The following is a 12,973-nucleotide window of genomic DNA, read 5'->3' as shown; positions in this document are numbered from 1 at the left end:
TTAGTAATCTCTTATTCAAGGGTTTAGTGGTCCAGGGTGAGATACAAAAACCTTCACACACTTTACTCTAAGGAAATGTTTTTGGATAATTTTTGGCAGATTTTTCATAACAAGCAACACAAAATAAATTACTTAGGTCCTGCTCTGGGGGCTGGCTTGGATGGCAGTGGGAAAATTCAAAATAATGGTGGTGGGATTGGTGTTGGAATCTTGAATGTAATAAATTATTGTGAAAAACTTTAAATGAATACAATTAAATTTAAAAATAAAATACAAAAAAGTACTCCATGTCTTTTCATCATCATCATCATTATTATTATTATTTTGCTTTTGGGGTCACACCAGCGATGCACAGGGGTTACTCAAGGCTCTGCACTCAGGAATCACTCCTGGTGGTGCTCAGAGGACCATATGGGATGCCAGGGATCAAACCCGGGTTGGCTGCGTGCAAGGCAAATGCCCTCCCCACTGTGCTATTGCTCCAGCCCCTCCATGCCTTTTCTTTTCTACGGGGAGAACTGTCTGCACCTTCATCTCTTGTCCCTAGGGAACAGGGACCAAGGCTGATTCTTGGTGGTGGCCTCAGCACAGACAAGGACCTGACTCAGAATAAAGGCTCTCTGAGGATAATTTGACCCAAGGAACCCCTCTGTGAAGGAATCAGGAAGCCTGATCTTACACAGATCTACCAGGCAGGTCTGAGGAGGCCACATGCCTCCCCCTCCCCCCAACACTGGGCTCAGTGATCCCATTTGTAAAATGTGTCAATGGAAAAAGTCACTTCTAGGGATGTCTGATTTTTCAGGTCAACTTGTTTCATCAGAGCAACCTTGGACCAAAATGATTCCAAATACCTTGGAAATAGCTCACTCTTCTCACTCTTCCCTCAGTTTACTAATAGCCATCAGCTCCTGTTTCTTCTATTGCATCCCCAGCCTTTGCCTACCAGTTCTTCATTCTTTGAGTTATCTTTGTACTCAGCGGTTACTCCTGGTAGTGTTCAGGACTGAAAGTGATGCTGGAGAGCAAACTCAGGTGGGCCACATGCAAAGCAAGCACCTTAACTCCTGTCCTCTCTTCCCTGTCCCACACGTACAGGACGTCTGTGTTCAACACCAAAGTTCTAGTGTTATCTTATCGTCAAAATGACCCATTCTTCCCACTCTACCTTTCCTGTTACCTCTGGTTACCACTGTTGGGAAATTACTGGAAATCACCAGTTGTTACCAACTCTAAGAGTTTTGTTGTTTTTGTCAGTTCATTTGCTTTAGTAATTCATGATGAGGAGCTACAACTCAAATTTTGGGGCTAAGGGGTGACACAGTAATATGCTTTGTTTTCAGGCATAAGCAGAATACTGGAAGCCAGCACGAGACCCACGAGAAGGTGAAAGCCATAAATCTCTCAGACAACCACAACAGAGAAATAAGCCCCCACCCCCGCCTTTGCTCCTCCAGAGCATTTCAGCAGATTTTTGTTCCTATGAATAAAGGGCCCAGATCAAAATTATGAATTCATTGCCACTCAGCAAAATGCTTATCAGTAGGATACAGCTTGCATCTGAGGACTAAGAGACTGTCCTGGGAGTGGAGAGTTAGGAGTACTGCACTGTAGCATTGTCCTCCCGTTGTTGATAGATTTGCTTGAGCGGGCACCAATAACGTCTCCATTGTGAGACTTGTTACTGTTTTTGGCATATCGAATACACCACAGGGAGCTTGCCAGGATCTGCTGTGCAGGCAGAATACTCTCGGTAGCTTGCCGGACTCTCTGAGAGGGGCAGAGGAATCAAACCTGTGTTGGCCGTGCGCAAGGCAAACACCCTACCCGCTGTGCTATCGCTCCAGCCCCAAGACCCCTTTTCTTTTTTTTTTTTTTTTTTTATGGATTAAATCATTTATTTTGCATATAGGAGACCTGGGTTCAATTCCTGATACAATGTGGCCACAAGTACCACTGGGAGTAATCCCTGAACAGTGATCTGGAAGTAATACCTGAACACTGTTGAGTGTGACCCCAGAACAACAACAAAAGCATTGAATAAAAATCTCAAGTTTCCCCTAACTTAATCTCACTTCCCTTTAATTATAGTTTAACAGAGCCAAAGCTCCCTCAAAATCTAGCTTGGTTACAACATCATATGGGGAAGTGTAACTGAATGAGTCCCCACAAAAATCTTAAAAAGTTAAGACCCCTTTTCTTAATGAATCAACATTCCCTTTTCTTCCTTCCTCCCTTCCTTCCTTCCTTCCTTCCTTCCTTCCTTCCTTCCTTCCTTCCTTCCTTCTTTCCTTCTTTCCTTCCTTCTTTTTTTCCTTTCTTTCTGGCTTACTCCGGGCTCTGTGCTCAGAGATCACTCTTAGCAGTGCTCAGGGGACTATATGTATAAGGTGACAGAGATCAAACTCGGGTAGGCCATGTGCAAAGCAGATGCTTTAACTCCTGTAGTATTTATTTCTCTGACCCCTAGAATTTTCTTATGTCTGCAATTCTCTCAGTTAATTCTTTCACAAACCCATGTACCTACCAAGTATGACCAACAATTTATATTCAGATATGACTGAAACAAATGGTGTTTCACTCCCTTATTTTACTTAGCCTACTCACTTCAAATGCCATTCATTTTGTCCCTAAAGTCATTGTCCATTGCACTTAAAAAAATTTAAAAAAAAGTTTTTTTGGCTTTTGGATTACAGTTGATGGTGCTCAGGGCTCCCTCCTGGCTCTCCACTCAGGTATCACATCTAGTGGACTCAGAGGACCATATGAAATGCTGGAGTTTGAAACCTGGGTGGCAATGTGCAAGGCAAGCAGCCTGCCCACTGAACCATTGCTCCAGTCTTTCTATTGTTTTTATTCATTTTAGTTTTGTTGGTTTTTTTCCCCATTCCCAGTGATGTTCAGGGGCTACTGATGTCTCTGTGCTCAAGAATTACTCCTGGACATGCTCAGGGGACCATGTAGGTTTTTGGGGATCAAACCTGGGTGGCCTGCATGCAAGGCAAATATCCTACTCATACTATAGCTCCAATCCCTCCTCCCAGTAATTGTTTTTAATAGCAGAGTAGTGTTCATGGCATCTAGAACAAGACATCTTCTGGTGTGTTGGTGGCACTTCAGTTGGGTCTATGGTTGGACTACTGTGAATAGTCCTATTCTGAGCCTTCAGATAAATGCCCAAGAATAGTATTGTTGGATGGTATCATATTCCCATTTTCACTTTTAAAAGGCATCATTCCACCTTGTTTGATAGGGGTTGCAACAATTTACATTCCCACAAACAGTGTTACAGATTCCATTAAAAAAAAAGTCTCTTCATTTGTTATCTCTAGCATTTTAGACTTGCTTAGCTGGGATAAGAAGAGTTGTATTGAATTCATTTTGACTCAGAACTGAGAGCTGGAAAGCTATTTTGAGAGGCTCATAGACTTCTTGGCTGAGTTCCGTTGTTTATGATGAAGAATACATCTTATAGAATAGATGTGAGACCTGGAGTGGACAATACCATTCTGGGAATTTTTAGCATAGAGAAGGAACTGCACATCAAAGAAGGAGAAAGATAAAGTTCCTCAGCGGTAGGGTATAGGAAAAAGAGAGGCGGGTCAAGAAAAGAGAGTCTCAGAAACTTTTTCAGTTCTGGGGTTTTGGAGATGGGTTGCAGTGGGGGAAGGTGGGAGGGTGGGAGAGTGGTAGGAACTGAAGTGGAAGCCCAAAGGTATCTCAGGATGCTGAGATGGAAAGGATCCCCTGGGTACCTGAGAATATTGGAAGGCTTTCGTGCGCTTGGGCACAGACCACACACAGTGAGGGAAAGAGGAGCAGATGAAACACATAAGCACTGACCACGAGAGACTTAGTGTGTTAGTCTAGATTGGCCAGACAGGCTTAAGGAGACAGAAGGAAGGCAGGTGCTAGACAAAGTGCAGGGCATGGAGAAAGGCAGGAAGGGCTGCTCCAAGCAGAAAGAAACTCTTTGATTGCTGAGTTTCCTTTTCATTGGGCAACCTTGGGCAACTTCATTATTAGTTCAGAGCCATTGCTTTCCTGTACCTCAACCTCCACTCTTCAGCTGCTTCCTAATACCCTCAAATAACACAGAATACAGAGACTCAACATTTGTTCGAGAAGGTCAACCCAGTGGCTAAATTCTTTAAATATTCTCCCAACGGATTGATCTGAAAATTAATATGCTCTGTAGGAAGATTCTGCTGAGGATCAAGAAAAGGGTGGAGCTGTGCTCCTCTTCTCTTTCTCTCCTCCCACTCTGCAAAGAACACAGGGGAGGTTAAGGGTATGGTCACAGGAGGACTTTCAGGCCAGTGCTCCCATGCTGGGAGTATCTGCCATAATGCAAACTGGAGGGTCAGCGCCATCGCTCACCTGCAAGCATTTCCTGAGGAACCCAGGAATCATGACTTGTGCTCCTTTAACTACTATTTTCAGCTGATTGAGAGCATTGGGAGTAAATGGAGGAAGGAATCTCTAGCTGGAATGGAGTGGGGGCAATGGCCCTGGAAAAGACCTAGAGTTTGAGTTTTTAAACTTGCCAAGAACTTGTCTGGAAATTCCAACAAATTTTGACTTACTCTAATCAGCTAAGATGAAAAGGGGATGCCGGAAAGTTTGGGGGGTCTTTTGGCTCCAGCATCCATGGTTCTTCCAGTGCAATACTGCTATTCCTTAGATTATTAATTTTATTTTGAGGGCAGTGACATGGATTGAATCCAGGGATTACACACATGCAAGGCAGGTACTCTATCACTAAGCCATGCTTTTGTCCCTGCTTGGAGAATTCTGTTTTTTTTTTTTTAAACTTTAAACACCATGGCTTACAAAGTTTTTCATAATACAGTTGTTTCAGGCATTCAGTGTTCCAGTACCAATCCCAACCCCAGTGTGGTCTTCCACCATTGTCCTCAGTTTCCCATCCAACTTCAAGCCTGGCCACTTAGCAGACACAAGATAATTTATGTGATTAATTACTATAACAAAATGGCTAATGGAATTACTGAAAAACATTTAAGTAAAAGAAAATTTGTGTAAATTGTTTTATCTCACAATGGGGTTATTTAAGTCCTTGTCTGAGAATTTACTGAACTGTTTGTTGCTATGCTTTCTGTGTTTTTGTTTTTGTTTACTGAGTTTAGCTGACTTTTATGCTACTTTTCTGTCTTTTTTTGCTGTGCTAGTACTGGGCTGTTGGTGTTGCGGGATTTCGAGGTGCCGTGCAGTCACATACGAAGCCACCCAATCCAGGAGCTCCAGGATTTGTAGACCTGGGACAATTCTTGGATGGACCTCTCCCAAGGGAGCCCCAGAGTTTTCAGGCCTGTGTATCTGTGAGTCTCAGGAGCTTGGCTTGCATCTCTTCTGAGATTAGTTGTGAAGCTGGGCAGTTGTGTACATGGCTGAGGCTGTGGGATTTGGTTGCAGATGCCAGGGTTTTAGCAGGGTGGAGACTCAGTTTGGCCCTTTCCTTAGAGTATTCCTGACGGCCTCTCGCCATATCCTGAGAAGCTGAAGGACTTGTAGAGGGAGGAAAAGTTAAAAAGTTAAAAGTTTAGTTGAAGGATTTTTTTTTTTGGGTCACACCTGGCGATGCACAGGGGTTACTCCTGGCTCTGCCTGCACTCAGGAGTTACTCCTGGCGGTGCTCAAGAGACCATATGGGATGCTGGGAATTGAACCCAGGTTGGCCACGTGCAAGGCAAACACCCTACCTGCTGTATTTTCTCTCCAGCCCCTAGTTGAAGGAATTTTGACTTCCACAGATTCTGGGGGTGATGATGGCTTCTCCTTTCCACCACCTCCCATTTCTCCACAGCTTTGTCTTTGTACCAACTGTCCTCAGGAGCCCAGATAGGTGGGCCTGCCCAGGGCAGGGATCTTCTAAACCTTCCCTGTGCTTCCATATGAGCTGTTCCATTCAAGGTGGACTTCAGTTCTGCTCAGCATAGATGTTTCTGCCCAGGGTCAAGGGTGGGGACAGACACATCTATTGGGAGTTCTCTGCAGAGAGCAGACTGGGGAAAGGAAAGATGGGCTGGGCCACCACCTAGCCTATGCTCTCTGCTGCATCTAGCACGGTGTGGGGGTGGGAGATAGGTCAGTCATTGCAAGTCTGTGATAGAAAGATACTAGACTTGCTTAGAGCAAGCCCAGTGGAGGGAAATCCAGAAAAAATGTGGTGGGGATGGAGGGAAGGGGAGAGAAATCTCTACAAGGAGAAGGAAGCCAAGGAGAGAGACATAAAGAGAAAAGGAGAGTGGAGAAGGCAGAGACATGGAGAAAGCACTGGGGAGCAGACAGGATAGCTGAGTCCTCCTGCAAATGGGGACTGGGAGAACAGCTGTGTGCCAAGGAAAAAGAGTAGTAGGACTAACCCTGGGGACTGACATGACCCCTGGGATGAACTGATCCCTTCAGTAATGCTGCCGTGAGCCAGCCCCCCACCCCACATGATACTCAGCATACAACCCCTCCATGGAACAGGTACCCCCCAGAGATCCCAGTTGCTTCCTGCTCCTCATGATTTGGGCACTGGTGGGGGCTCTGGTGGGGGCTCTGATTGTCTGTCAGTATTCCCAAAGTTTGTCTATAGCGGTTGTCAGATATCAGCTCCCACTCCACTGCCTGCAAGGTGGGCTTTCTTTGTGATCAGTTTGTTCCCGGGGAAACTGAGGCTTCATCTGCTTTAGAATGAGCCCCGTTCCATCCATCAAGGTGACTGTTTCAGGTGGCACAGGTTGAAACTCCTGTGCTCTTCCATTTCTCACACTTTTTACCACCCTGTCCAGCCATCCCAGTTTCCAAGGCCACCCGGGCGAGAAAATAAATGGACAGATGAATGTCTGGTCAGGGGCTGGGTCCTGACCTGAAACTGCTGGAGTAGAGGGACAGTGGACAGATCCGGGAAGATGAGGGAAAATGGCAGCCTCCCCCTTCCCTAGTCCTCACTTTCCCAAAGCGGGCAGGGGGCAGGCAGACAGCAGACATGGAGGCCACCAGCCCACTGAATGCTGAAAGCCCAGAGAATAAAAAGGGACGCCAGTTGGGGGCATGGTACCGCCAGCAGGTCTATCTGTACCTGTGAGGTGAGTGTACTAGCAACCTGATGATGCCTTCAGACTTCTAGATACCCCCAAATTGCTGCTGTGCCTTTGGCCAGACCCCAACAACTTGGGGCCAAGCTTACCAAGAAAGTAAACAGCCAAAAGTTAGGTACGTGGGAGACAGGTTGTTCCCCTGACTGGAGACCTGACACCTGACACCTAGGGACACCTGGAATGCCTTGGACCCTGGGGTGGGGGGGTGTCTCACCTCCGGCTCAGCTATATAATTGGAGGCAAGGCCTTCTGTTCCTGATCAAACTGCTTAACAGCCATGATCCCAGAAACAAATCTCGGAACCCAGCAGCTTTTGGAAGAATGTGTCCGGTCCCCGTAATAGGTTACTGGCACCAGGTCACCTCAGAGGGGAAAGGGTGCTGTCCCTCTGCCTGCTCCCTCTTGGCGGCTTGGTGCCACCATCCTCCAAAGGCCATTGGACAGTCAGGTTTGGGCCCGCAGTGAAGAGTCAGTGACTCTTCACTGCGGGCCCTCATGGGATGGTGGTGGAGCTGGCCCTTTCCTCCAGGCCCCAACGAGACCCCGAGTCACTGCTATGAAGAGCCTCTCTGGCTCCTGATCAAGCTGCTTAACGGCCATGATCCCAGAGACTCAGGAACAAATCTCAAAACCCAGCAGATTTTGGCAGAAATCCCTCCAGATTTAATTGTTAAAATTTCAGAAATCCCTCCAGATTTAATTGTTAAAATTTCAAAATTCCAAAATTGTGCGGCTACTACTGCAGCTGCGCAACATCAGATGTTATTCATAACCAGCAATAGAAAACAAATTGTCTACGGTTGCCTTTTCAGCAGATCTGGGTGTTGGGGTAAAATCCTAAATAATAATGGTGGGTCTGGGGTCGAAATATTGAATTTAATCAAAGTAATGAGAGAGTAATGTGGAAATCATCTGCCCCACAGGTAAAGGGAGGGTGTGGGATGGGGCGTATACTGGAGTTTTTGGTGGTGGAAAATGGGCACTGGTGAAGGGACTGGTGAAGGTGTTTCATCATTGTATGACTGAGACTTAAACCTGAAAGCTTTGCAACTGTTCTCACGGTGATTCAATAAATAAATTTATAAAAAAGAAAAAGAAAAGTAAGGTGGAGTTCATGCCCAATTCAATCAGCTTAATCAGTGGCTAAATAAAGAGCAATACTCCTACATTAAAAAAAATAGGGGGACGCCAGGATCAGGAACTTCCTGCTCAAGTTTCTGTGGCCTTCATCCTTCTGGGAAGAAATTTGCATGGGTCACCACTGACCCCCCTCCAGTGGCCCTTGGCTGGCACCTGCCCAAACTCTTTTCTGGGAACTGCCTGTGTCATATTCTCAGTGAGTGATTTCTGACAGGGGCAAGGGGGTTTTCCCCTGGCTGGAGAGCTGACACCTGACACCTAGGGACACCTGGAATGCCTTGGACCCTGCGGAGGGGTGTGGGGTCTCAAAACTGGTCTGGAGATGCTTGTCTCACTCTGGGAAGGTCTGGCTCTGTGAGGGGAGGATCTAGAGGTCCTGAGAAGGAGGAAGGGGAGGAGGAGGAAATGGAGGTGGAGGAAGAGGACTTATCCAAGGAGATAGAGGCTCTTTGTCTCTGTGGTTCTTTGTAAACTGGGCACATTTGGCAACAAGACCTATGGGTTAATAAAGCCGCAGTTTCCTTGCCGCTGTCCCTGGGGGCCGAGCCCCCCTCCTGGTGGGAGCTCCATCACCCACAGATGCCAGTCAGGTGTCTTCTGACTGTGGGCTCTATAAAGCAAGTTGAATTGGGCCCATGTGAACCCCTTTATCAGAAAGTCATTGTCGCTATGATGGGTTCTGGTGAGGACTGGGTCGGGGGTGGTGAAACAGGGAGCACTTTGTCTATCTCGTCTTCATTCTTGCCCACTCTGCTCATTACTTAGGGGTTCATTATTTAGAATTTAGCACAAGAACATCCGTCCACACCAAGAGGGGTCCCTGGATGGGGCAGCAGGCAAGTTGCCCTCTGGGTGACTGGGGATACTGGTTTGCCAGTGTTCTTCTCCCGGAGGTGCTTCCAGGGGATACAAACATGGTGTGGGGGAGGGCTGGGCAGAGGATCTGCAGAAGGGGTGTTTAGTACCTGCTGTTCTCCCTCCTGATGAGATCTATGAGAGCCGGGACTGCCCTGGCCCCTGGTTCCTGCCTCCTGAGCTCTCTGAGTGTTCTGGGCCCCAGCTGTGAACCTAATGGAACCCTCAGGGCCATGACAGGCAAGTTTCAGCTCACCCGTTTAGAGACTGGGGGTAGTGGCTTTCTTAACTCACAGAACTGAGGCTAGATAGCTCTGCTGGAGTTGCAAATCCATCCAAGCATTAAGGCTTCTGATCTCTTTCCTGAGACGGCTCATCTCCCACATCAATACTGCCGGACCCCGAATGAGTCTAAACAATGACAAACAGGCAGGGCATACATTAGCATTTCCAAATTTCCATGGTGTTCCTGCTTCCACCATAACTGATTTCAAGTCAGTTGTGGTCTTATAACTCATCAGTTATGGTCTTATAACTGGTCACAAATCCCCTATTTAACCAATGGCTCTACTAGTCCAGTCACTAGGTACCACTGGCAGAAGGCAATAAGGCCTGGGGTTTCCTGCTGGCCTGGCTGGAGTCCATATGTGAATCCCTTTTCCTTTTATGTATGTGTTATGTATGTATATATGATTTCCTTTTATTCCTTTTCCTTTTCCATATGCAGTGTTCCTTTTCCTTTTAGTCCACCTGGATCTGGTGCCCAGATCTTACTTCCTTACCAACACTCCCCTTAGGATTTGAAGCTAGAGGACACTGCAAGGGGGCAGGGTGTGAGGTTTATTGCCTTATTAGGTAAAGGCCAGTGTGAAAGGTCTGTTAATTCCTGAGGTGGAAAGGGCATAAGGCTGGGGAACAGTTAACATCCTTCACCTGTCTGACATGCTAACACCAGTGGTTTCTACCTCAGCCACCTTCTTTATGCCACTAACATTCAAACCATTGTCTCAGCGTTTGAAAAGCTGCATCCTACTTCCTACAAGTGCCTGGAGTTCTGGCCCAGTGACTGCACATTGGAGGCATGCCATTGGTCATGCTGAATTAATGGGTAAATGAATGGTTTGCATATGCAGGCTTGGGTGGTGAAGTCTCTTTCAGTCTCTTTCAGACCGGACACATTTCTGGCAGGATGCTTCACCTACTCCCAGCCTGTTCTTCCTCTTCTTCCTCCTTCTCATGCCTTCATTTCTTCAACAAATATTGATGAGGTGACTATCACATGCACAGGGCTCGCTGGCCAGAGGGCTGGAGGCTGCTCTGAGCCTCTTTGCTTAATGAACTTGGTGATAAATAGGAGGGAATGATTGGAGGGAGCAGACAAGTTGCTCAGACGTACTGAATTTAGGAGGGTTCAGATGTGCTGTCCTGAGGCAGTTGGAAAACTGATGTGGAGGTGGAGAGAGGAGATGGTTTTGCTAACTTTTATCATTAGCTCCAGGCCAGAAAGCCTCCAGTGACCTCTATCTTCCTTCCGACTCAGGTAATTGTTCTCTGACTAGGAAGAACAACAAAGACTCTTTATTTGGCATCCCTCTAATTGGAACACTTCACTTACTGAAATCCTACCCTTCAGTTAGTTACCCACGTCAAATGCTCTTCCTCACACTCCTAGAGATCCCTCCTGGTGGGAACTGAGCATCCTCCCTCCTCTGTCTCCCATGAGCACCTTCTCTTGATCTCAGATGACCTGAGATCCCTCCTGCTCACTGTGCCATGAATTTCTGAAGGAAAGATTCCCTCGACCCTCTGCCCCACTTGCACCCTGTCCCATGCATAGCATCCCTCATGGTGCCTCATGCACCAGCACTGGCATAAATAAGTGAATGAATGAATTGAACAAATATTGATTGAACTTTGACTTTCTAAATAGACCTACTCCCTGATCAAAGTCTTTCTTAGTGGCCCCAGAGGATTGTTCTTTCTGTCTCAGAGCAGCTGAGCACATTTCTGTCTGGGACCAGGTTGTTCTTAGCAGAGACAGAGAGAAAGCATCTACTCTTATGCCTCCTGGGCACCCCTTAAGCTCAGTCTTCAGTTTGTGGCCTCAGATACTTTGTGTTCCTGCAAATACCATAATAAACATAATAAACAGGAGGCATGTGATCTTCTAACTTTATTTCTCCTTATCAGCATGCTGAGATAGAGATATGGTTGTAAAGCATCTCCATTCTTTTATAATCAAGGAAAAGCAACATCAGATTGCTAATTTGGGTACAAAGATGATTCAGGGCTCCTGGGAGTTGGTCAATTTCATATTTCCTCACCTTTTTTTTGAAATAGCCTTTTGCAATTATTGATGAAAGCAGCTTTTAACATTGCGAGATTGTGTTTCCAAGCAACAAGAGACCCTGATTCCTCTCACTTCAGAGCCCACCTGGTTATTCTGGTGCTGGACCCTGAAGCTCACCCTGGTGCCCAGCAAGCAGAAGCCTTGCTCAAACCCCACTCTTGTGACACAGCAGCATCCAGCCTGGAATAGAGGGGTCCCAAAGCCCCTCGTAGGGTATCAGACTTGAGCTGGGCCTTCTGTGTGATCAAGGACCTGATGTATCCTCTCTTGGGTGTTAGACAGTACCCCAGTACCCAGTGATGCCTATTTGGGAATTGCTTTAGGAAACAATTTTTGTTTCAAATAGTTAAAGCAGAGTTGACCAACTTTCCAGGACAAGTAGACTTTTGAATAATGACTTGCCAGATTCTTCTACTAGGAGGTAATGTTCAGTGATCTGCAATTTTCCTCTCTTTGGTTCCTGCTTTCCCACTGAGTATCTCTTGGAACTCAGACCACCAGGATAGCCTGTCCTTTCTGAGGCCACCGTAGTAGCACTGCTATGTGTGCCTAACCTCAGCTCCAGTTGGAGGTTTCCTCTATGTGCATCTGGCTTGTGGAACACACACCACTGCCCTGCAGACCCTTGCATATCACCCATAAGCATTGACAAGATGTATTCCTAGAAGCAGAAGACTAGTTTTTAAATTTTAAAACAGCTTCCGTGCATGCAGAAGGCCTTAGTTCAATCCCTAGCATTGCAAAGTCCCCAGAGCACCACCAGGAGTGACCCAGGCGCAGAGCGGCCCCTAGTACAATCAGGTGTGGCTCACTCTTAATAAAATACAAAGAGCTTTCAGACCAGGGATGGTCAACGCTGGTTAGATCCCCAGTACCACAGTCCCCTTCCTCCAGTCCCCCAGTATCTCTAGGTGTAGCCCTGGAGGACAAGAGCTCAGTGAGTTTGGGTCCCTCACTTCACAGGGCAGAGCATGCTCTAGTCAGCACTGAATTGAAGCACCCCTCGTGGACTGAGTACTGCAGGGAGGTGACCCTGAGCATTGCTTGGGAGGACACCTCCCAAATCCCAGCTTTTGGAAACAGGTCTGTGTATTGATTATTTATATCAAAATGAGGCCCCCATCTCCCAGTCCATACTGCTACAAAACAGCAACAAAACTAGCGGCAGAACCTTCTCACCCACAGCGGACATCCTGGGTGAGACATGGCAGCCTCTGTTCCCCCTACCAGAGGCAGAGAAGAGGTGGTGGTGGCTGTGGGGAGTCCTCTCTTGCACTCGGGTCTGGGTGCTGGGCCCGAGCCGCAGAGGACGCCATCTGTTCCAATTGTCCTTAGACACACCATCCGCTCAAGGAAAGGGCAGTCAGGAGTTTAAGGTAGGGGTTCACCTCTGGACCCCAGGGAGACGAATGCGAGGACAATTCTGGGGGCCGCGACTCCTCGGGATCTAAGCAGACTTGTGTGCGTGTGTGTGTGTGTGTGTGTGTGTGTGCGCGCGTGTGCGTGTGTGTGGCGGGGGGTG

The sequence above is a fragment of the Sorex fumeus genome, unplaced genomic scaffold (genome assembly GCF_029834395.1).
Source record: "Sorex fumeus unplaced genomic scaffold, SorFum_2.1 ptg000072l, whole genome shotgun sequence".
NCBI classification, from domain to species: Eukaryota; Metazoa; Chordata; class Mammalia; order Eulipotyphla; family Soricidae; genus Sorex; species Sorex fumeus.
This window is presented reverse-complemented; position numbering follows the sequence as displayed.